Source organism: Emydura macquarii, unplaced genomic scaffold, assembly GCF_026122565.2.
Source record: "Emydura macquarii macquarii isolate MOO-44397 ecotype Brisbane River unplaced genomic scaffold, CSIRO-AGI_Emac_v2 contig_480, whole genome shotgun sequence".
Classification (NCBI taxonomy): Eukaryota; Metazoa; Chordata; order Testudines; family Chelidae; genus Emydura; species Emydura macquarii.
The window spans coordinates 8,806,979-8,829,748 of NW_027130617.1; the positions used below are offsets into that span (position 1 = coordinate 8,806,979).

Consider the following 22,770-nt stretch of genomic DNA (forward strand, 5'->3'; position numbering starts at 1 on the left):
GAACTCCCATTACATATGCTGGTATTCTCAAAGGTTACTTGGTGTTGTGTGTCCAAATATGATAACCAGAAAAGTATAGTGGCTGTAAAGATTTCCTTTAGCTCACATGGTGTAGCTGTTTCCCAAGGACTACAAGGATGCCGGTATGAATCCTGAATGAAGTTATGTGTGCCTATTGCATACATAGAAAAATCTAGGATCTCTCCTAAATGACTAAATCCGCTAGGTCTGGTCACCAACTGGCAGACATACCAACAAGTGAGACAGAACTTGAACGGGAATTAGAAAAGCAGGAAACGATTCTTGATGTGACAGTAATTTCTTTAAATGTGGGTAAACTTTTTCTGTAATTGTGTTTTAATAGTTCAGCACTTGCCATGCTAGTAATTCACAAAAATAAAAAGTGACCCAACATCATGACCCAACATAGAAGAGAAAAGGAAATCTGGATCTGAAATGTGGCACTGTTCCATACAAATGAAATATATGAATGAATCAGAGCCAAATAAAACATCCTAAACCAGTATACAGAGGTTAGAAAAACATTTATTTACTGGGATTTTCCTATGAATATAATTGGAAACCAATACAAAAAGAAGGAAATACCGTAAAAACATACTGCCAGTTTCTGATCTCAGTTACACCTATATGAATCAAGTGTAATTCCACTGACTTCAGAGCAGTAATTCCCTATTTACACCAGTGTTACACACCTGAGTATGGCCCACAGTTGCTATCCATCATTATTTATTTAAATTTAAGATACAACAATAATGAATTACAAAACAAAAAATGAACATAACTGTGTCATTACTGCTGGATAGTTATTAACCAAATTTCAAACTACTTTGCACTATTTAAATTTTTTTGGTAAGGGAATTTTTTCAAGGCAAGTATTCACCAAATATAGTAGTAAGGGTACCATAGGCTTGGTAATATTTAATATTAAGAATGGCAAGTCGAAAAATGTATTCTGTTTTCATATAACAAGTTTTATTATTCATATATTTCTAAAATGTGGTTTGGTATTTCCATGGGGAGAGTTTGGAACTGCAAATCCATTCCAGTAATAAATATGCTTTTACCTTACACAAAATTGGTGACCATATTTTAGTGTTGGATTCCTGATCATTTTATCATCTTATTCAAATAAAGTAACAATAATACTCCCTTATCATAAAGCTCAGGTTAAGATTACCAACACAACCAATATATATCTGCGAGAACTGTGAAAGTTTGCCTGGAAAAAGATGAATGTGTTTCAAATATCCGGAAATAGGACAGCAGAATTTGGGTCTTACTCAGTTGGTACTGAGGCAGAATTCCCATTTACTTCAAAATTAACAGGAAGTTTCATCCTTATTTCCTTGGATGAACTGTAAAAAGTAAAGACCAGAAATTTATCCACCTCTGTTTACTAGACAATATCCTCTTTTTTAATAACTGAAGTTAGTCTAATATTGTCATAGAATTTAAACCCAGACCTAATTCTGGCTGTACCATTGCAATGCTTTGGTTTTTTCAGTTATTAAAAAAGAGGCTATTGTCTTGGAAACAGAGGTGGATACATTTCTGGTGTTTACTTTTTAATAAATAGTTAATAAATAGACTAAGTTTATTTTTATTTAGAAATGTATTTATTTAGAAATATTTTTTTCAATTTGCCATTTCTTAATATTAAATATTACATAGACTTAGACTTCAGCAAAAAAAGATTTGGTTTTTTTCTATACTCTGGTTACATATGCCACTGTCTATTTCTATTTTATGACTTATCTGTATAACCTGAAGTAAGCTTTTGAAAGCATTATGAAGGTAAAGTAATCTAACTCTATTCAGATTTTATACCAGGGATTAAACCTATCCATTTCTCAGGTGAACTAGTCAAATGATGAAGAGGTACTGCCAAATTGACATCAGCTAACCAAACATGATTCACTCTATTCCAATATTGTTTAATCATTTTCTAATGATGCCTCAACAATTGGAGAGTCCCAACCAATTTTTGATAGTTATGATTTTAATTATGGCTTTGATTTCTCTCTTTCTTTCCATCGATAAAGACCCCTTATGTTGCAATCTCTATCTTGTGGGTTGCTTTTCACTGCTCAGTTTTGAGCTTGTTGAACCTGGGCTGGCCCCAGTTTAGCTTTAAAGTTTGGTTTAAACTTTGTGTACTAGTACATCTCCGATTCTCTGGGGGGGCTTTAATTACAAGTGAGAATGTTAGTATTGCATATTATTAGGGCTCCTTGGCACTTCCCATTATAAGATCCAGTTTTCAGTTGCTTATAACTTTGCAAAACTTTAACCATTTGGGCTGAAATTTTACCAGCCTGGTGTCTGCCAGTGAATTATGATTATTATTATTTTTAATTTCAGTCAACTGTACATGCATTTCTGAGAACAGGGCTTGGGAAACGATATTATATTGTCCAGCTTAAAAAATTCTGGAGACCTTTTTTCTTTGAAAAGCTCTAGCACCCCCATCCTTTTCGAAGCAAGGACTTGACATTTGGCAGGAGTGTGTCAGGAATGTGCCTTTTGCTGTCCCTGTGAAAATCTGCCAAGTTTTGAGCCATTGAAAAGCTCATGCTCAGTAGACACTTCCTAAAATTTAGCAGGTAAATTCCCCTGAAGATTCCATCTGCTCTGGGCCTGCTCCAGCCTGGGGCTGAACAGGACTTCCCTGCAATTGCAGCTCTGGGATTCTGCAGGCCTTGCCAAGTCTGGACACCTGAAATCAGAGCAGTGAGCCTGTCTTTCCTCTGTTCCCAACAACCCCCTCCTGACACCCAGGCAGTGTGGAGAAGGAAGCTGACTGATTCAAATGTTGTGAGGACAAGAACCAGATCTGCTGAAAGAACAGGGGTAGTAGATTAGGACAAGGAGACCAACGGAGGAGGAGGGAGAGTTGGACTGAAGGCTGGAGGGGGTATAGAGAGAGAAATTGGGAGGTGGTGTAGAGGGGGATATTTGGACTGGCTGGCAAGGAAACTGGAACCGGGAGGTGGGCGGAGGGAGGAATAGGACTGGAATTAAAAGAAGGGTTGTACTTGGGGACATGAAAGTAACTATAATCTCAGTATATCCATATATTTGTACCCATCATATTAGCCACAAACAAAAGATATAGAGTCTAAGTCTCTCTTCACTTACACCAATATAAATAAAGGGTAACTCCACTGAAGTCAATGATATTACACAGGTCCTGTGTGTCACAGTCCAACTTCTCCTCCACCACATATTTAGAGGATCTGCAGATCTACTCCATCCCATAGCTAACTCAAAAACATGAAGAAAATACTTTCATTATTAATAAACTTTTGTCCTTTTCTCTAATTAAGCTCCAGCAGTGTTTTCAGTGATGTGGTAAGTTTGGGAGGAAGTGGGAATGGGGAATTCCAGTACAGAAAGAAGGGCTTAGAGCAAGGTATGAGGTATTAAAGGAAGAAAGTTAGAGGCAAAGATCTTGCCAGGGAATCCAAAAGGTGACTTCTGTGTTGCCAAGAGAGCGGTAGGACTACTACTTTTTTTTTCTATGCCACATGTGAACTAATTTGTTTAATTAGAAAAGCATAACGAGCATAATGAGCATGTTTAAGTATTCCTTTCGTGTTTAGGGGGAAGGAATTTCAGCTATTTCACTGTAACTCTTTTGGATCTAAAATCAGTTAATAAATACCATAAAATAAGAAAGCAGAATAACACTATAATTTGAAAAATTCTCTCTGATGTCATTAGCATGAGCATAGAAAATAACCTGTCTATAAACACAGTGATGCATTTCTATCACTAAAACAGTATTACCATTAACTACACTCCAGATCTCGGGCATGTTGATCCATATGCAGTATAACATTGCAACAAAACATTCTGCACAGCAACAAGAAAAAAATCTTCAGAGAAAATTCAGCCTTGGGTTTTCAAAGATTCCTTAAAGAACCTGGATGCCCAATTCCCATTAAAATTATTGGGGTTGGGTTGTTAAAATCCTTATAAGGCTTTGAAAATCTCAGCCTTAAAGTGCAGTTCTCCTCTGAAAAATGTCTCTGTATGAATGACTTTTATTGTGTCAATTATTTCCATATCAAATGTGCTTATTTTACAAGTAGAAAAAGTTAGCTAAGTCTGATCTCTGACAGTCGCATTGCACTCTTTCCTCCTTTTGCACCAGTAATAAAGATTCTGCAGACCAAATTAGGCCCTCAGTTACATGTGTGCAGTGCCATTATCTTTAGTGAGTTTGCACTGGTGATACTATATAGAATTTAGTAAAGATTTTTGTTAATGCACAAGAAGAAACAGAATCCAGCTCACTCTCTTAGTTATGTGGCTCCGCACACCAAACATATTTAAAAACCAGTAAAATCTTACTTTTGCCACAGAGTTAAGCACTTACAGGTCTGAATAAACTTAAGAAGTTGATCTGGGGCCTAATCCAAAATTCACAAGAGTGAAAGCCTTTCCATAGATGTCAATGGGTTTTGGATCTGACTGTGAGTAAGGAAGTACCAGTTTCACACAGTTAATCTGTAACCTCTGCATATACTTTTGTTTATCAAAACCTTGTATCTATTATGTGGGTTGGATTGTTTATGAAAAATAAAGTTTCTGAAGGTTTTTTTAAAAATCCATTTTATTTGTATCATTTACTAAATTTTGTATTACTATGTTGTCATATGGTCATGTAGTGTTCTCACCTTCCATGAAACATATGTTCACAAATCTGTGAACATCTTAGGTGAAGAGATACTAAGAGAGGATACTATTAAAGCAGCTCACCATTAGCTGTTTTCTTTGTTCAAATGATACTACAAAAAAGGAAGATGATTTTATCTGAGGAATCTGTTGTCCTTTACTGTAAATTGAACAGGCATGGTTTACTTTAGCAGTGATGCAACAGAATGATTAAGTGATTTCCGCAGGAATGAACTCATTGAAAGGTTCCATTGCACACAGGATTTGTTTTGACACAGTGGGACAAATTCATCTCTGGTTTAACTGTAAGTGTATTGGAGTTACATCAGGGTCTAATATCAGATTTGATAGTTTAATCAAGTTTACGCTAGGGGGAAATGTAATTTACTATGCCAATATATATGTCAGTCTACAGCATGTGAACCTGACAAAGCACACTCTATTATGAATGCAGCTGGATTACATAATCTCTTAGAAAGTAAACTGTAATGAGACCTATTCAGTTCCTGGTGTGCAATCTGCAACTAGAACTCATCTCCAGGTGTAAATTAGACACTCGCAAGGGTTCGGAGTGTGCAGTTTTTTTCAGTGTCACTTGATAAAATAAACTAGGGTCTATCTATCCATGAGTGGCCAGGTTTTGTGAAATATGCACCCAATGCGTAGACTAGGGAATATTCCAAAATGCAGGGTTTATAATTAAGGGAAAGTGGGAAGCACAGCTTCACCTCCTCATCTCAAAGGAGGAGAACTCCCCTGGCTTTGTTTAGGTTGGAGGAGCAGTGCTCTCCTGTAGCTTCCCCTTCTTCCTTGGCTGGTGGGGAAGAGCTGCCTATGTGTGAACCAACTATTGCCTTGCAGCCAGGTGAGAACAGCAAGAACAATGGCACTTATTGGACCCAGGATAGGGACAAAAAGGAATTTATAAAGCCAAAGACATTGGCTGTGTCACTGGTTTCTACAGTGAACAGCTGGCACCCAAATGGCATCTTACACTGATTTAATGTGTGTGATCACATCTCCCATTAGTGATTGGGCTGAATGATTACAACAAACTACTACCTCCTAACAGCTAGAGAATTTCTCCTTTAGCTCAATTGGTAGAGGCCTTTGTTTTCTGCACAGAAGGTCCTAATTTAATCCCTGCTTAGCAATGTGGTACGTGTAGGTATGTGGCCATGGTCCATTACTACAGCTGCACCTGTTGTGGGTCATTGAGCATGTTGACTAACTCACTACAAAAAAACCAACAAAAAAAAACCCAACAACCAACAACCCAGTATGGACTATATTGTACAAATACACATACACTGTATAATATTGTAGTTTCGCACACATTTTTATAGTTTGACAAACGTTAGATTTATCTGTGGAATATGACAAGTCAGCAACACTAGTTCTGGGATGTGAGCATTTTGGTAGATAAACCCATAAGATGACCTTTCATTCACAATGAAAATGCTTCATTATATGCAGTATCTAAAATGATTTGCCAATTTTTTATACAAACATCAAGCCTCATTAGATCAGCTTTTCCGTACTCCTCTTCCTAGTCAAATTACATTTCCAGGATTGTTGTACTTATTCACCTGAAAGCTTTCAACAGTGGAATCTACCTCACTTATCTGCTATTGTTCTGCAGAATATTCATTTCCTGAGAAAAACCAACAGTAAAATGTATCCTAAATAGATCTTAAACCTGCAGCTCAGTTACGAGAGATCATTGCTCAAAGCATTCATGTCAGGTGATGGCTCTTGCCTGCAGACCAGTATCTTGGATGAACACAAAAGGCTAGTGATCATCCTAAACAGGATTTAAATAGGGCCTTGTGCTGGCTGGTGCAGCCAGTGAGACTCTTTCTATTGATTTCAATGGGAGTTGATTGGGCCCTTAGTTCTCCATCATCTACAAATGAGTTTACAGTAATTTCTAACTTTCATAAGTGCTCTGTCCATTATTGCTTTGTACTTTAGAGTTTCTGGCAGTCTGTCTAACTTAGACTTTAGCTTTTCCTCCATAGCCTTTGGCATGAAACCATGAGTTTCTAAATTATTCTATGGCACTCATTAGTCAAGTGATCAAGCTGCATGTCAAGCTTTTATAATTTATCCATAAACCAGGCAGTAGATCCTGTGTGAGAGTGCCATGGTACCTGGCCTCCAATTTGGAAGTATACTTTTATATTTATTAAAAGGCTGCAGTTTCCTCAGTGAATCTGAGTAAGAGTCACAAAGGATTGTGATATTTATTATTTGAACGGAATCATAGCCACAAGAGATTCTGGTGTAAGGGTTTTCAATTAATTTGATTCAGAGTTACAAGATGTTCAGGAAACTACAATCACTGGCATCTAAAAGATTGCTGTTTAATTACTGTCTGGAAAATTAAATTAATAGATTCACAGATTTCAAGACCAGAAGGAACTTTATGATAATCTAGTCTGACCTCCTAAATAACACAATCCAAAGAACATCACCTAGTAATTTCTGCCTCAAGATCATCACTTCTGTTTGAGCTACATTATATTTCTTATATAGATACACAGTCTTGAAGTGGTAAATCTACCATGTTACTGGGTAAGTTGTTCCTTCAATGTTAATTACCCTCATAGTTAAAAATTTGCACCTTACTTCTACTCTGAATTTGCCTAACTTCAGCTTCCAACCATTGGATCTTGTTATGCCTGTTTCTGCTAGATTAAATGACTATTATCAGAATCTCTTCCCCACGTAAGGTACTCGTAGACCATGGTCAACTCACCTCTTAATTTTCTCTTCAATGATGGAGCTTCTTAAGTTTCTCACAATAGGGCATGTTTTCCAGACCTCAACCTCTTTTCTGAAATTAGGAAAGATTAAAAAAAGTTGAACTCTCAATTTTTAATCTTGTTTCAAAAAGACACTTTATATGGTGACTAAGCAACAAATAGGACAATTGTGAGTAATTTAAGAAAGAAGATTCCAAGAGAGAGAACGGGAAAAGGTCATCAGTTTCCTGACTCTATATGAATCAAATTAGTTTAGCCTGTCTAGCCAGGAGGAAGGGTAAAGAGTACAACTAGCTGTAGAGTGTGTGGCTTTGTTCTTTTTTTCCTTTTTGTTGTTCATTTCCAGGGAGTGATGTGATGAGTGAGCACTGTTTATCCAGTAATCTGTAACCCTAACTGTGGGGTTTCTGCTACAGGACTCTCGTTGTTTTTGCTTTAGATTTGTTGTTTAACTGAATCCAATGTTATCCTGCATTTAGAATAGTCCCTTTTAGGTCTCTAATCAGATATTCTCCTGGTGTAGAATAAGTTTGTCAATAACTGTAAACATTAAATAATAACAAACATTTAGGGTTTCATCAGCCTAAACATATAGATCTCAAAGTACTTTACAGATATGAATAAACCAATCCTCAGAACATCTCTGTGAAACATACAGACTTTATTTAGGTTGCAAATGGTGTGGACAGACACTGACTTCTATGTCTTTTAAAGCACCAAGCACATTGTAGGTGCATAACAAATGGATAATAGTAATACTATACACAGATTAAAAAAGGGGAAATAGTGGAAGATTAAGTGACTCTGTCAGATCACACAGAGCTAGTGGGAGAACTGGACATAAAACACAAGTTTGTTGAAAGCCTCGTGATACCTCAGAAGGCCTGGTAAGGCTTGGGAGCGGTGGAGGCTTTCCCTAGAGCTCTCCCAGAGACCTGTACATTGTGAAGAGAATGGTCACCAAGCACCACTGAAGCCATGGGGATGGAGGACTGAATACTTCAAACAGGTTTTGTTTTTGACAGTATTCTGTATAGCCTTGTGAAAGTTCTGTGGATCTGGGCCAATGCTATTCTCGCACCCTAGACCATCTTTCTTTGTATTACATTTCACAGGAAATAGGGTAGGGAGGAAATAAAAAAATCAGCCTAAACTGATGTTTCATGGCTTCAGCTGGGCTTGGGTTCCTACCCAAACTGTTCACATAAGTCCCATAGGAGCATATTGTGTTGCACTACACTTAGGAAGGAAAAATTAAATGCACATACAAAATGAGGAGTAACCGTACTGCTGAAAAGGATCTGGGGATTATAATGGATCATAAATTGAGTATGAGTAGCCATGTGATGCTGTTGTGGAAAAGGCAAATGTCATTCTGGGGTGTATTAACAGGAGTTTCATATGTAAGAAATGGGAGGTAATTGTCCATTCTACTTAGCACTAATGAGGCCTCAGCTGGAGTATTGTGTCGTTTTTGGGACCAGCATCACACTTTAAGATCTGAACAAATTGGAGAGTCGAGAGAAGAGTAACAAAAATAAGAGGTTTAGAAACATGACCTGTCATGAAAGGTTGAAGGAATTGGGCATGTTTAGTCTAGATAAGAGAAGACTGAAGGGGGGCATTTTCATAGTCTAATACGTAAAAGGTTGTTATAAAGAGGACAGTGACCACTTGTTCTCCATGTTGACTGAAGGTAAGACAAGAAGTAATCACTTTAGTTTACAGAAAGGAATATTTAAGAAAGATATTAGGAAAACTTTCTAATTCTAGAGCCTTGTCTACATTTAAGAGTTCTCTTGATACAAGTTACGCCAACGATCAAAAAGCACTATAATTATATCACTTGTGCATGTTCACACAATGTCCTTCTGTTGGCAGAGTGCATCCACAGGTGGTGCTCTAGCATCGACAGTCAAAGCAGTGCGTTGTGGGTAGCTATCCCACTATACAACTCGCCAACTTCTGCAGCTAGGAATTGTGGGAAGATGGAGTGGATCACAGTGCATCATGGGTGCAGGCTCAACATCCCATGATGCAGTTTTTTCCTTCCTATCATTCCATGGGTTTCTGACTGCATTTCGCAACATTTTTCAGCAGCCCCCCAGTTTGCTGTGCGCCCACCATCTCTGTCTGACAGGATGGATAATGCACTGCTCTCCACTGTTGTGGTCACTGTTATGAACACATTGCAGATGGTCATGCATGAACAGGAATCAGAGGTGCCTGCTGTGTGCCATGAAAAGAAACAACTTCATATTACTTTTGGCATTCATATAGCAGCTCCTCATGGTGGACCATCACTTTTGGGCTCGGGAAACAAGCACTGAGTGCTGGGATCCTATCATTATGCAGGTTTGAGATGAAGAGCAGTGGCTGCAGAATTTTTGGCTACAGAAAGCCACCTTTCTGGAACTGTGTGCGGAGCTCACCCCAGCACTGCGGCTCAAGGACACCAAAATGAGAGCTGCCCTCTCAGTGGAGAAGCATGTGGCAATTGATGTGTGGAAGCCGGCAACTCCAGACTGCTACCGGTCAGTCGCTAATCAGTTTGGAGTCGGGAAGTCCACTGTTGGGGCTGCATTAACACAAGTATGCAGGGCCATTAATCGCATTCTGCTACAAAGGACTATGACTCTTGGAAATGCGCATGAAATAGTGGATGGCTTTACAGCAATGGGATTCCCTAACTGCAGTAGGGCGATAGATGGCATGCATATCCTCATATTGCCCCCAGACCATCTTGCGATGGAGTACTTCAATAGAAAAGGGTATTTCTCTACGGTATTGCAGGCGTTTGTGGATCAGTGTGGGTGAAAAGTTACTCACGGGGTTGAGCATAGAGGCGGATCACCTGGCGGCTAATTTTGAGCAGCCAGATACCAGGGCTATTAGAGGGGGCTATTCAAATCAGAGGAACCTTTAGCAGAGGATTGGCAGGTACCTCCAGGAAAGTTCCCTAGAGGTCTCTCTGGAAGATTCCCATGAAATCTCAGTGTGCATTAACACAATCTTCCACAGCACTGCTTAGCTGCACAGGGGAATGTGAAGCATATGCAAAGACAGCTAGTCTTGTACATTTCTATCCCTTCATCCACTTCCAAAATATAACAAAGCAAAGGACAGCTCTACCTCATGTTACCGAGCAGCATCAACTCAAAAAGATCACTTACCAGAGTTCCCTTCTCCGGCAGCATGTGGACCAGAGATGGAGTGCTGGAACTGGCTCGAACTCTCCAGGGTCGAGAAGAGGTCCTGGTTCCCCACGGCATCAGACAATCCTGTTGCCTGTCCCATCTCATCCTCCAGCTCGATCTCCTCATCCACGACTTCATCCTCAGGGTTGAGTCTGCTGCCTGCTGTCTCCAGCCCCAGCAAAGTATCCACTGGGCTCTTGACAGTGGAGGTTGAGTCACCACCGAGATGGCGTCCAGCTCCTTATAGAAGCACAGGTCTTTGGCACAGCACCAAAGCGAAGGTTTGACTCCCTTGCTTTCTGGTATACCTATTTCAGCTTCTTTATCTTCGCGCGGCACTGATACATGTCCCATTCAAAGCCCTGCTCCAATATGCCATGAGAAATCTGACCTTATGTATTGACGTTCCTATGGCTGGAGTGGAGCTGGGACTGCACAGCCTTCTCCCTCCATATATTCAGCAGATCCAACAATTCCGGTGTGCTGCAAATGAAAGAACATTTGCTGCATGGAGCCACCATGGTCAGCTGGGAAGATGTGATGTGAGCTCTCCACACCAAGGAAACAGGAAGTGGAGTTTCAAAAATTCCCAGGCCTTTAAAGAGGAGGGATTCCTGTGTACATGGGTGCAGGGCAGCGGAGTTTGAACTGCTGACCAGAGTGGTCAGAATGGGCATTGTGGGATATCTCCTGGAGGCCATTTATGGTGACATAACCAAGCACAGTGTCTACACTGACAATTTGTTCAATATAGTTTTGCCGCAAAAATCTCTGTGCAGCTCATCAAGGTGGTTTTATTTTGTTGGTAAATTAGGAGAGTTTTGTCAGTGGAAGGAGCATTATAATGTGTACACCTCCACTGTTTTGTCAATGAAAGCTGACTTTTATCGACAAAACTCTATAGTGTAGACAAAACATAGGTGTCATCAGCACCTCAGTTTTGACATAATCAAGATTAAGTGCTAAAATTAGCTGAAAGATTGTTATTCAGTTGCCTTGATAAAACAGAAATAAGGGAAAATGGGATCCAATATGTCAGTTTAGAGTAGTACTGTGAACTCAGTTACCAACAGCATGGAGTAGCGACATATTTAATTCACGGTACTAAAACAATTTTTTTAAGTGTCAAGTTTATTTTTAAAATATGGTGAAAGTCATCAAATAATTTATAAATGTGTTTGTCAAGTTATCAGCCTAGCTCTCTAGCTGGATGAAAAATAGAAAGAAAATATATTTGCAATAACTAATTTACAAAATATCAAACTCTTCAAATAAATTATTTGATAAATATAATTTGAATAGCTCTGTACATCTGCCACATTTGCTGGCTAAAATAAAACCTGCAAACAGCTCAAGAAGTGAAGCCCTACTGTCTTGGCCAAAATTTTAACTTTGTTTTTTATATTCTGTCTATATACTTTTAGTTTTGGTACATATATTATTCTTCACTTCTGTTTCTCAAAAAAACCCTGCTTTGGGGCATTGCTGGCACAAAATGGCTGCCACATTTCAAGTCACTTACATTTTTCAGAAGAGATCACTAAATGTGCATTCCTCATTTTTTGGGGACCTGACTGGAGACCCTGATTTACAGAAGTGCTGAGCACTCACGGCTGCAACTGAAGTCAATGAGTGCTGTGCTTTGAACACATAAAATGCTACATAATGCTAAGGATCCTGAAAAACCAGCTTCCAAGTGTCTCAAATTGTGCACCCAAAATTAGTGGATACTTCTGACCTTAATCTCTTTGCCTCCGTTCCCCATCTGTAAAATGGGGATAATCCTCTCATCTCACAGGAGTATAGTGAAACTAAATTCATTACTGTTTGTGAAGCACTCAGGTACTACAGTGATAAGTGCCATACAAAAACCCACAAGGAAATTAATAATTCTCTATTCTGAGCAGGATTTGAATACTGTACAATAAATACACTGAACAATGAGAAAACAAAATATTGAATAGCTACTCAGTTAGGAAGCACTATCCATCCCGTGTGCTGAATGAGGCAGGGTCCAATGGAGAAAAACAGAGTGATGATGTAACCAAAGACTGTATCTTTACATATTCCCAAGGAGGCTGAAGTAAGACTGAACAGGCAAACTTACTTCTGCCTTTCCTAACTTTTGAGTGCTTGACTTTGCAATTTTAAAAGTGTTAAAACATAGTTAAATGTAGTTTTGCGTATATAATATAAATAAAGGCTGAAATATTCAAAGGCACTAAAAGGAATTACACACATGAATTTCATTGGGAGTGGAGCATCTAACACCCTTAGGTGCCTTAAAATCTCAGCCTAATGTAACAATAATATATTGAATTTACAAGGTGTTTAAAATAGTTTCATGAACTGGGTTTCGCAACACCCCTGAATGGTAGATATATTATTACCCTAAACTGACAGATGGATAAATTGAGCCCCTGGGAGCTTTAGTGACTTGGATAATGTCATACAGAAAATCATTAGCAAGTAACAACAACTCTGGATAATACCTCAATCTTAAACAAAAGTTTGCAAACAGTAAATGACTGCCTATCAAATATCAGAACATGTTTGTGACCCCACCCTCGTTTGCTTTACAGTAATCTGTCCTGCAGCAAGGGATATGAGCAAGTTAGTGCAGGCTCTTTAGAGTTTAAAGGTTTAGGGATTGCAAGTTCCTTAAATTGATTAATGTAACAAAAATTCTCACTTATGTATCATACTAAAGCACACAGGACACAATCACATTCTTTTCTGTGGGATTCATCCTCTTTAATGTCACAGGGAATTTTAACTTTACCCCTTCAATGCGAGTGCATTTGGTGTTTATAAACATTTAAGTGCTGTATTTACATGGCTGAAATGAGATTCCAAACTAAAAGAAGGATGGAATGCCATCCTCCATGTTGTTATAAATATTTCTCCTTTGTGTAAGTTCTTCCACCATCCATCTTTAAAACATTTTCCATTGTTGTTACATACTCTTGGCATTGTAGTAGCCATGGTTTCTGTTGCCATTCTGTGCTGAAAGATCTGGTCTTCCCTGATAGGAAGGACCATATGTAAAAGACAGAATTCAGCACAGCATCAGTAAGTGCTAGTGACACTACTACTGACAACACAGAATAGGTTTTAAATAACAAGGAGATTACACTAAAACTACTATATATAAATATTCACACTAACTTTCTGGTTGGGCTTTATATTGCTGCTGAACTGTAGTAAGGGACAATTTTGTCTTCAGATTTACACTGTACAGATGATTTTTTGTTATGTTTCCAATGAGACACTTAAATCTGTCTCCTTGATTGTTTAGTACCTACTACAGTGATAGGCACTCTAGAAATACCGTTGATAGGTAAGACAGATCGAAATATTTTTTCCCCTCAAATACTTGCCACATGCTCAACTGAAAATTATGCCATGTTCCATGTTAGAAAAAGTTAAAATGTATTCAACCTACCACATTGCTCTAATCTATTAATAGCCTGTAGTGTTAACCAGTGGATTGCAGTCAATCAATCATCAAAAATTGCTTGTCAGATACACCATTCACACTTAATATTAAATGATATTGTAAAGAAACTATTGCAAATTACTACCTATAGTAGCTACTCTGCATTACTAATAGTGTGTGGCATATGAGAAAGAATGATAACAGTACTTGATCACTGTAGAAAAGTATCTGGAGGAAGAAAGACCCACCCACAGCACAAACTATTGTATATTCCAGCTCTTAAGAAAAGGATGAGAACTACATGAAATAAATTATACGACCCTTTAACCATTGAGAGTTCTGCCAAAACAAAAACTCCATAGAGAAACCATACACCAAACCAGCCACCGGGAAAGAGAAGTTGGAGTAACTCTAAAATCACCAGTCTGTAAGATGACATTTTGGGCTAGACTGTGGAATTTACATATGTCCTTGTGTTGGGAGTGGTATAGGGTTGCTCTTCCCCACGGGGACGCCCAGAATTCTATGCCACCCATTAGAATGGGGCAGCCTGCTCCCTGCTGTCTTTTTACCAGTCCTTTTTGCAAACTAGAAAAAGGAGGTGGATGGGCCATGGCCATGCCTTCCTTCCCTGTTCTGTCAGCCCCCATGGATGCACTGAAAGAATAAACTCCATGCTCCCCTAAATCCTGTGATTTGTGAGACACCCTAGTGTGGGCCATGCAACGGGGGAAAGGAGAGAATCTTGGCATTCTCCCCATTCCTCCCTGTTCTCATGTATGGGCCTGTTGCAATCTGAGACCTTGTCTACACTAGAAAGTTTTGACGACGGTAGTTTTTTCGGTGATAAAAAAGTGCTATAATTATAGCACTTGTGCCCATCCACACAACACTCATTTTGCCACAAAAACGCATCCACACTTGGTGCTAAAATATCGACAGTGAGAGCAGTGCATCTTGGGCAGCTATCCCACCATGCAACACAGCAGCTTCTGCCACTAGGAATTCTGGGATGGGGGAGAGGAGTGCGGAGCAGCAATGGGTGCTGGCTCAATGTCCCATGGTGCATTGCGTTTCTGTGCCATCAATCATTGCATTGCTGGCAGCGACTCTCGCCATTTTTTCAACGGTTCCCCATCGTTTACTGCGCGCCCGCCACCTCTATCTGAAAAGAGGATCCTGCACTACTCTCCACTGTTGCTTTCAGCATTCTGAACACATCATGACTGCTCACGCAGTACATCATGAGCTCCGAATTGGAACAGGAATCCGAGGAGCCTGACCTGCTGAGTGACATGCAGACAAACAGCACCGCATTACTGTTGTCATTCACGGAGCATCTGCACCCGGTGAACCGCTGCTTCTGGGCATGTGAGACAAGCACTGAGTGGTGGGATCGCATCATTATGCGGGTCTGGGATGACAAGCAGTGGCTACAGAGCTTTCGAATGCGCAAAGCCACCTTCTTGGTACTCTGTGCGGAGCTGGCTCCTGCCCTGTGGCACAAGGACACCAGAATGAGAGCTGCCCTCTCGGAGGAGAAGCACGCAATCGCTGTGTGGACGCTGGCAACTCCAGACTGCTACCAGTCAGTCGCTAATCAGTATGGAGTCAGCAAGTCCACCATTGGAGCTGTGTTATCGCAAGTGTGCAGGGCCATTAATCGTATTCTGCTGCAAAGGACTGTGACTCTGAGCAATGTGGGTGAAATAGTGGATGGATTCGCAGCAGTGGGATTCCTTAACTGTGGCGGGATACACATATTCACAGCTACAGACTGGGGACCAACGAGCTAGGCAGCAGTTCTGCAGAAAAGGACCTGCGGTAACAGTGGATAAGAAGCTGGATATGAGTCAGCAGTGTGCCCTGGTTGCCAAGAAGGCTAATAGCATATTGGACTGCATTAGTAGGAGCATTGCCAGCAGATCACGGGAAGTGATCATTCCTCTCTATTCGGAATTGGTGAGGCCGCATTTGGAGTATTGTGTCCAGTTTTGGGCCCCTCGCTACAACAAAGGTGTGGAGAAGTTAGAGGGAGTCCAGCGGAGGGCAACAAAAATGATTAGGGGGCTGGAGCACAAGACTTATGAGGAGAGGCTGAAGGAACTAGGCTTGTTCAGTCTACAGAAGAGAAGAATGAGGGGGGATTTGATAGCAGCCTTTAACTACCTGAAAGGGGGTTCCAGGGAGGATGGAGCTAGGCTGTTCTCCGTGGTGGCAGATGACAGAACAAAGAGCAACGGTCTTAAGTTGCAGGGTGGGTGGTCTAGGTTGGACATTAGGAAAAAGTTTTTCACTAGGAGGGTGTTGAAGCACTGGAATGGGTTACCTAGGGAGGTGGTGGAATCTCCATCTTTAGAGGTTTTTAAGCTGCGGCTTGACAAAACCCTCACTGGGATTATTTAGCTGAGGTTAGTCCTGCTCTGAGCAGGGGGTTGGACTAGATGACCTCCTGAGGTCCCTTCCAACTCTATGATTCTTTTCCAATTTTTGCACCGGACCATCTTGCGATGGAATATATCAATAGAAAGGGGTACTTCTCTATGGTACGGCAGGTACTTGTGGATCTCTATGGGCGTTTCACAGATATCAATGCGGGTTGGTCAGGAAAGGTGCATGATACTCGTATCTTCAGGAACACTGGCCTATACTGGAACTACAAGCAGGGACTTTTTTTTCCAGACATGAAGATTCCAGTAGGGGATGTTGAGCTGGCCATAGTGATTCTGGGAGACCCAGCCTACCCACTAATGCCATGGCTCATGAAGCCTTACACAGGCAACCTGGACAGCAGCAAGGAGCACTTCAATAACAGGCTGAGCTGGTGCTGAATGACTGTGGAATGTGCATTTGGCAAGTTAAAGGTGCACTGGAGATACCTTTGTGGCAGGCTGGACTTAAATAAGGACAATATTTCTGTGGTTATAGCCGCCTGCTGTGTGCTCCATAATTTATGTGAAGATAAGGGCGAGACGTTTGCCCCTGGGTGGACCACAGAAGCAGATCGCCTTGCATTTGAATATGAGCAGCCAGATGCCAGGTGTATTAGAGTGGCACGATGGGGAGCCATACACATAAGGGAGGCACTGAGGGCTCATTTTGACAATGAGAACCCATCATGTGTTTTTTGAAACTGTGTTGTAACATTCTATGACTGCTACACAGCTGTACGTATATGTTGGTGGTAGGTGAATATATCATGTTCAACACATAAATAAAGAGTGCTTCTTGTTTTGAGAGCTTACTTTTATTATTAAACACAAAACAGCACACAACACAAACAAATCCTAGAGGGGGGGAAAGTAGTGGGGGGCAATGCCAGCTATGACAGCTGCATGTAAGTCCAGCTCTCATTCTCATAGCTGTCTGAGGGGTGGAATGAAGGGGACAGTGAGATGGTCCAGGACTTTGATAGGAATGTGTAGGGGGAGTTGGTGGAGGGCAGGGAAAGAAGTTCTGTTGCAGCTGAAGGAAGCCCGGAACGTCCATGAACTGGGTCTGCAATGACACTATTGTCTTTAGAAGCTCTGTTTGATTCTCCATGGCCTTGATCAAGCGCTCATGGCCAGCTAAAATTCTCCCCCGGTTTTCCTTCCGTTCTTGTATGTCAATCTTCTGAGATTCTGACATCAATTGTCTCCATGCCTTTTTTTCTCTTTTGGACGCCTCAGAGGACAGGAGGAGTTCCTGAAACATCTCCTCCTTGCTTCTCCAGGGTCGCTTCCTTATCAGTCACGGGCAGTCCACCAGTGTAGGTGCCTTGGCTGTGAAGGTCACATCTGTGTAAGAACAAGAAACAATGAACAAAACTATTATTGTGAGTGCTCTAACAGTACACATGAATCACTGTGAAACACACCTTATTCTCACTGTCCCCTTGCACAGTGTACAGCACCTTGATCAGCCTGAGAATAGTGAGTTTGGGGGGTGGAGGGACAGACCATCCAAGTAGGACTAGGTTCTGGGCTGCTGCTTGCTTGGGGCATAAATGCAGGTACATAGGGAAAACAAATTTCAAATTGTGCCACCATTCTCCACAGGCAGGGGCCATAGAAGCAGATATCTCACGCCTTAGACTCAGGAAGAATGCTAGGATGCATCTCCTCCACACGAGCAGCTTCAAACTGGGTTCCTATGCTGCAGGACTGTGCGCTGCTTTGGTCCCCGCTCAAATGATTGCCAATTGGCATGGGAAAATGACACACAACAGGGACAGAAACACAGCTACCCTGCCCAGGAATCTGAGGCAGAGAATCATGGAGTACATTCAAGAAAATTTCCTAGAGGTCACACTGGAGGATACCCACGAAATCTCAGTGTGCATTAACGTGCTTCTCAGCCGTACTGCCTAGATGCACAAGGGAATGGGAAAGCTCATGGAAACACAGCTACTCCTGTGCATTTCTATCCCTTTAACTGTATGTTTTAGCCAAGCTAAGGACCCCCATGCCTCCAGTACACAAGCAGCATCAGCTTCCAAACACTTACCAGAGCTCCCCTCTCCTGCATCCTAAGCACCTGAGCTGAAGACCTGGGGCTGGCTGTAGCCTTTTCGGATCGAGAACAGCTCCTGACTCCCAACCTCAGCAACCGAACTGTTCCCCAGCTCCGGGTCATCCTCCAACTCCACTTCCTCATCGATGACCTCTTCATCAGGGTTCAGTGTAGAATCCGGTGGCCCTGGGGCCACGGAGATGTCTACGGGCATCTTGGGGGTAGATGTGGGGTCGCTGCTGAGGATGGATTCCAGCTCTTTGTAGAAGCGGCAGTTCATTGGCTCCGCACCAGAGCAACAGTTTGCCTCCCTGGTCTTGTGGTAGCTCTGCCACAGCTCCTTGATTTTAGTTTGGGACTGCAGTGTGTCCCGCTCATAGCCCTTCTCCACCATGGCACAAGAAATGTAGCTGTAGGCATCAAAGTTCCTTCAGTTAGAGCAGAGCTGGGACTGCACAGCAGACTCCTCTCAAATGCTGACCAGGTCCAGCAGTTCCGGTGTGCTCGAAGAGGGAGAGTGTTTGCTGCGTGGAGCCGCCATGGTCAGCTGGGAAGATGAGATGCAAGCTCTCCACGCCAACCAAGCAGGAAGTGGAATAACAATTTCAAAACTTCCTGTGACTTTCTGGGGGGAGGGGCGAGTGGCTGCAGAGCAGCAGAATGCAAACGGATTCCAGAGTGGTCAGGACTGGCATTGTGGGACATTTCTGGAGGCTGTTTACCGCGACAAAAACATACAGCAGTGTGTACACTGCCATTTTGTCGCTAAAACTTTGTCGCAAAAACCTCTATGCCTCTCATCAAGGTAGTTTTATTTTGACAAAAGGGTCATTACAGCGTGTACACCAGGATTGTTTTGTCGATACAAGTCATCTTTTGTCGACAAAACTCTCTAGTGTAGACCAGGCCTAAGCCTTAATGCTAGGAATGCACTAAAGGGCAAGGCCAACTGTCTGAGGAAATGCTGCATGCACAAATTAGAATCATTAAGCAATAAAACACACTTGACTATCTGGGAGTGCTTTATGCTTCTAGCACAAAGACCTTTCAATCTCTTGCCTGGTATGTGTACAATAATTACGTTAACACACACCCTGGAGTGTCCCAGTGAGATTATGAATCATGATAAGCATCACATTAAGTACATAAAAAAATCTCTTATCTAACCAGTGTTCAGGTGTGATGTCGGTCAGTCTGAATACTTTCTTCATGACAGCCATGTTATGACCTCATCATTCTGTCACATTAGTTTCAGTATTTTATCACATTCTCTGATGATCAGCGTTTCCTAAAGGCATTGACCTGCTCCCTGCCACTTACTCAAATTGGTTAGCTGAGTATCCCCTAGTCTATCTATTACCAGCAAACATTTCATATTTTTGTATTACAATAAAATCCAACAGTTTCAGTTTTTATCAGGATGCTTTGGTGACAGCTTTAAGGAGCAATGTAGATAAATGTTCCTGGAGAACATATAAGTTTTTATCTGAAGTCCTTAACAAACAAAATGTTTATAATATTTTTTATCAGGAATTATTCAGATTAAGTGTTTATAGCTGTAATCTGGTTTAAATCTGGGATATTGCTTCTATTGAAGATGATGGCAAAATTCCCATTGATCTGAATGATAGCCCTGAATTGTTAAAAAGGTAGGTTGCTAGGCATCTCGGGAGGGACCTTAACACAGATACTCAATAGGAGAAAGAAAGATGAAAAGCAGTGCTGGTTTGAGGATAATAATGGACAGCAAATTAGACATGAGTTTGCAATCTGATACAGCAGAAAAAGTGTTCACTGAAATTTTGGGCTGTCTACACAGGGACATCACATCTTGAACCAAAAGGTTAAACATTAGAGTCTCTCTATTTACAGCTTGGGTGAGATGGCACCTGCAATACTGCATTCAGTTTTGGGTAACATGCTGAGAAGATATAAGGAAGATATTGACAAACTGAAGAGAGTTCAGGAATAGCAACAAATCTGTTCAAAGAGACACAGGACTGATGTATAAGGAACGGTTAAAAGAGCTAAATATATATAGGTTGGCTGAGTGATGACTAAGAAGAAGCAAAGTAACAGTTTACATATGAAGGGGATAAACACAAAGATGGGAGAGGAATTATTTAGAGTGGTACTAGGAGATAGTATTAGAAATAACAGGATAAAATTGAGAGAAATTTAAGATGAATCTTAGTAAATATAAACAAGTAATACCTATTTATCTAGACTGTGTAACAGGAAGATCCCAAGGAAACCAATGAAACCCCATAGTCTGGGTCTGGACAGAGCACTGGAGTGAGCAGCAACTATGAAGTGACCAGGACTAGATGACCTAATAGTTCTTTCCTAGCTCTAATTTATATTACTTTAGCAATTACTGTCATAGGTTCTGGAACCAGGAGTGCTGGGGGTGCTGCTGCATCCCCTGGCTTGAAGTGGATTCCATTATATACAGAGTTTACAGTTTGGTTCAATGGCTCTCAGCATGACCCCCGCTATAAATATTGTTCTAGTATCCCTGATTACTGCAGGCCAAGCATGGAAAAAAAATGTTTTGGCTTATTATCTGGAATGTATTTTACAACTTCTATCAGGAAGAGCTGTAAAATGATTCCTTACAGTTCTGAATCACAAAAATCCTGTAACAAAGAAGTTCTTGGTTCAGATTGTCCAAATCTGTTTTGTGCTTCTTAAATTTCTCTTCTCTGTTGGGTGGAGTTGTGATAAAAAAGGGGAAAAATGCTAGCGATTTAGGATTGTGAAACCCTTGCATCTTGCTATTACTCTGTTAAAGCAGTGCTGTATTGAAAAGGAATGTATTGACAGCCATTTATTGTGCAACAGAGGAATATTAACAGTGCAATTGCTGTTACCCTGTGCTGACACTAACACTGTGTCTACACTACAGTGGCACAGTTATGGTACTGCAGTTGTGCCGTAGTAACATTGTAGTGTAGAATCCTGGACTCAATAGGTCCTCCCCTAAGGCTCGGGGAGAGGCTTTAAGCCCGCCCATGTCCTGGAACCCAAATAGTACAAGGCCTGCCTGACCAGATTAAAATGGGCCAATTAACCTATAGGCTGAACCTGGAGCCCTGCTGGTCCAGGGCGGCTGGGCTTGTATAAATCCAGGAAATTGAGAGCAGGATAGGGCTGCTAGAGTTGAAGATAATGACATACTTCAGGACCTGGATAGGACTAATGAAGTGCTTTTGTTTAGAGTACTAACTAGCCATTGTGGCTTAAACAAAAATCTTTTTTCAATAGGCACTCTGAAGAAGAAACAACTGATGACCTTTTATGGGTATGTAAGGGCTTTGATAGAGAAAGGGAAAAGATTTCTGAGGAATTTAAATGTCTTAAGATGACAGAAATTACATTGTTATTTAGTAAAAATATTGGGGAAGTGGAGTATTATTGCAAAAGGCACTGTTACAATACCTGAAAGACACAGACAGGGCAGAGCGAGAGAATACAAACCACTAAGTATTGCAGAATTATAGTTGGTAGTGCTATAGACCAGGGTTCTCCAACTTTCTCTTTCTGAAGCCCCCCTCCAACATGCTATAAAAATTCCAGTGGAGGTGAAGAGGGAGGGCTCAGGCACGGGTATAGTTTGACTTCTATTTTGGAAGGGCGAGGGGGGTGCAGGCAGGAGTGTAGCTTGGGGCTGTGTGCCAGGAGGGCCCCCTGCAGTCGCTGCTCCCTGAGGCCTCTGCCGACCCCAGAGTCGGATCCACCAGCCCAGGTGGCTGTTACCAGCTGCGTGAGCACTCAAAGGGGGCTAGGAGCTGAGGAGCAGCTGCAGCCCTGAGCACCGGCAGCAAGAGACGGTGGAGCACCACAGCTGCCCACTCCATGACACCAGCCAGAGCAGCAACCACTCCGGTTTCCTGCCTCCACCCTGGCCAGAGGGTGGGGCCTTGGGGGGGACAGAAAAAGGAGGAGGGTGTGTGTGTGGCACTGAATTTTGGGGAGGCATACCCCCCCAACTCTGCCTCTGGGCTTGGGGCTCAAGGACCCCCTGAAACAGGCTCATGCACCCCAGGTTTTTTATTGCAATGTAGACTTACCCTCTGATTATCTTGAAGAAGGGCTCTGTGGAGCTAAAAATCTTGTCTTATTCACCAACAGAAATTGGTCAAATAAAAGATATTACCTCAACAGGCCC

General features: G+C 41.5%; 1 long non-coding RNA gene across 1 annotated transcript in view; it reads right to left on the reverse strand.

Annotated features, from left to right (window-relative positions):
* Nucleotides 1-17,407: 17,407 nt before the first annotated feature.
* Nucleotides 17,408-22,770, reverse strand: part of LOC137146761 (uncharacterized) — a 76,152-nt gene continuing 70,789 nt past the window's right edge. Inside the window, exon 3 of the long non-coding RNA XR_010918039.1 lies at nt 17,408-17,884. This is a non-coding gene — a long non-coding RNA (uncharacterized lncRNA). The remainder of the gene's footprint in view (nt 17,885-22,770) is intronic.